We start from the raw sequence: 3553 nt of genomic DNA, 5'->3' as shown, positions 1-3553 counted from the left end.
TTCCAAATGTCCTTATTTTTCCCTCTTCTCTCTCTGGGTCCTGATGGAATTGGAATTCATAGCTCTCTGCTCATCTTCCCCTAATATTTCTCCCCCTCTGGAGGTATGAACCATTTTTTTTTTTTTTTTTTACTGATGCAGAAAGTTGGAGTACTGGCTTCTATAATTGTTTCTCCACTGGACATGAGCATAGGCAGGTTGATCCATATTCCTAGCCTGTTGCTATCTTTCCCTTGGGATAGGGCTCTGGAGAGGTGAGGTCCTGGAGCACATTGGTGAGGTCTTCTGCCCAGGGAGTTTAAGATGGAATCACAGAAGCATCTGCAACATTGTGGCTGAAAGGAAGTAAGATATAAAACAGGACAAAATGTTTAATAAATAGGAAACATAAAATAGGAGCAGATGGAGAATGGGGATCTTAGGATAGGAAGAAGGCAGGAAGTCTATTTTAGGTATATTTCAAGGGGCCCATGACTTCAGTAATTTTTGCCTGAGCTTGATAGCCAACATGGAGGTTATCAAAAAATATTGTCTGGGAAGATGGAGTCAGAATTGAGAATAGGGATAAAAAGCTGAAGTAATGGAATACTATGCAGCTATCAAGAACAATGAACCCACCTTCTCTGACCCATCTTGGACAGAGCTAGAAGGAATTATGTTAAGTGAGCTAAGTCAGAAAGATAAAGATGAGTATGGGATGATCCCACTCATCAACAGAAGTTGAGGAAGAAGATCTGATAGGGAAACTAAAAGCAGGACCTGATCAAATTGTAAGTAGGGCACCAAAGTAAAAACCCTGTGGTGAGGGGTAGACATGCAGCTTCCTGGGCCAGCGGGGGGTGGGAGTGGGCGGGAGGGATGGGTCACAGTCCTTTGGTGGTGGGAATGGTGTTTATGTACACTCCTAGCAAAATGTAGACATATAAATCAGTAGTTAATTAATATGAGAGGGGGAAAATCAATTGTATGTCTCAAAGTTTCTCAAAACACAAACTGAATCTTTTTAATATATAGGCCATGTATTTGATATGCGGACTCTCTCAAAAGCCTAGACCAAGTAGATTAGAAGCATCCAATAGCACAGCTATATCCAAGATACTGGATACTGTACAACAAACCATAACAAAAGGACTTTTCAAAGTTAACCCAATTACCAAATAATGTGATGATAACATTAACTATCGATTGTCTTTTTGAACCCTAAGACAGCAGGAACCTCACATCTCCACTATAGAGCCCCTACTTCCCCCAGTCCTGGAACCCTTGGATAGGGCCCACTTTCCCGTATGCATCTCCCAATCAAAACCAAATAATATTACATCTGCCGATCACAACCTAACCAACGCAACGATTGCCACCTCAACATGCTTCACCTCAGACTGTGTCCAGAGACTTCACGTGTGGAATGACAACCCTTCAGCTTCATTACTCGGGTGAGACCTTTCCTTTCATAGTACACTCTAATTTCACCTCAGGTAGTTCACTTTCTAACAAAGTCCCATAACCTAGATATACACCAGTTTCTGTGAGAGAGAGCATATGCTCACACGTACCCATAAACTACTGCAAAATATATACCTGAAAGCAGAAGTACACTAGAGTTTGCAGTGAGTACCTCCCTAACACTTCCTCTCCACTATTCCAAGCTTTGGGATCCATGATTGCTCAACAAATTGTTTGGCTTCGTATGTTAACTCTCTTTTCAATCACCAGGTTCCAGATGCCACCAGGATGCTGGCTAGGCTTCCCTGGATTGAAGACCCCACCAATGTGTCCTGGAGCTCAGCTTCCCCAGAGACACACCCTACTGGGGAAAGATAGGGGCAGACTGGGAGTATGGACCGACCAGTCAATGCCCATGTTCAGCGGGGAAGCAATTACAGAAGCCAGACCTTCTACGTTCTGCAACCCTCAACGACCCTGGGTCCATGCTCCCAGAGGGCTAGAGAATGGGAAAGCTATCATGGGAGGGGGTTGGTTATGGAGATTGGGTGGTGGGAATTGTGTGGAGTTGTACCCCTCCTACCTTATGTTTTTGTTCATTAATCCTTTCTTAAATAAAAAATTTAAAAAAAAAAAAAGCTGAAGTAGGGCAGAGAATAGCTACCAACTCAAAGAAAGCATATAAATACAATGAACTATTTACCCCATTGATTTGACTCAGGGTGCATGCATATTCATATTTAGCACAGGAGCCTTTGTAACCTCTGAATCAGTCAGTCTGAGCTCGAAGTTCATGGTAACAGCTAGGAACATTCTAGGCTGCACTCACTTCAAGACCAGTCATTCTCCAGTGACAGTGTAGGATGGCCCAGGCCCTACCTTTGCTACTTTACATTGAGGTCAAGGACTTAGAGAGGTCCACAACAGGGCTTCTGATGATGTTCCTGATGGAAGTGACCAGTGATGGTGGAGAGAGGGATCTATTAGAAGTCTAGTCCTGGGAGTTGTGTGGTAGCACAGCAAGTTAAGTGCAGGTGGCCCAAAGCACAAAGACCGGTGTAATGATCCTGGTTTGAGCCCCTGGCTCCCCACCTGCAGGGGAGTCCCTTCACAGGTGGTGAAGCTGGTCTGCTGGTGCCTATCTTTCTCTCCCCCTCTCATTCTTCCCCTCCTCTCTCCATTATTCTCTGTCTTATCCAACAATGATGGTATCAATAATAACTACAACAATAAAACAACAAGGGGAACAAAAGGGAATAAATAAATATTTTAGAAGGGGGAGAGTCGGGCGGTAGCGCAGTGGGTTAAGCGCACGTGGTGTGAAGGCAAGGATGAGTCTAAGGATCCAAGTTCAAGCCCCCGGCTCCCCACCTGCAGGGAAGTTGCTTCACAAGCAGTGAAGCAGGTTTGCAGGTGTCTATCTTTCTCTCCCCCTCTCTGCCTTCCCCTCCTTTCTCCATTTCTCTCTGTGCTAACAATGATGACATTGATAACAACAACGATAATAACTACAACAACAATACAAAAGGGGGCAACAAGATGGAAAATAAACAAATAAAATATATTTAAAATAATCTTAAAAAGAAGAAGAAGAAGAAGAAGAAGAAGAAGAAGAAGAAGAAGAAGAAGAAGAAGAAGAAGAAGAAGAAGAAGAAGAAGGGGAAGAAGAAGAGGTCTAGGCCCATATTATCTGTGTGGGAATTCAAGGATTCCCTGACCGGGACCCCAGGTGATGGGGTGGCCTCATACTGATCAAAAGGCCATCTTTAAGATCTCGCAGTATTTTTCTCAGTTCCTTTAATAAGTGGACAGGTGAAGATAACAATTAAAAAAGACAGGTTTGGTGAAAATTCCTAAATCTATTGTTATTGTTAGCAAGGTAACTATGACAATAGTACAGCTATGAAAATCATAAGCAACAGAAATGTCAGTTATCCACAAATTTGAGGAAGCACACATCCTATATTCATGTTTATCATCTTTTAATTCTAGAACTTCAGAGGAATGTGATGAAATTCTGGAAATAAACGAGGTTTTTGGTGGAGTATCAAGGTTTTGGGTCACAGACTGTGAAGTAATTTAATTAGAAAGGAATTTAAAATATAGTTAA

Source organism: Erinaceus europaeus, chromosome 11, assembly GCF_950295315.1.
Source record: "Erinaceus europaeus chromosome 11, mEriEur2.1, whole genome shotgun sequence".
Taxonomy (NCBI): domain Eukaryota; kingdom Metazoa; phylum Chordata; class Mammalia; order Eulipotyphla; family Erinaceidae; genus Erinaceus; species Erinaceus europaeus.
This window is presented reverse-complemented; position numbering follows the sequence as displayed.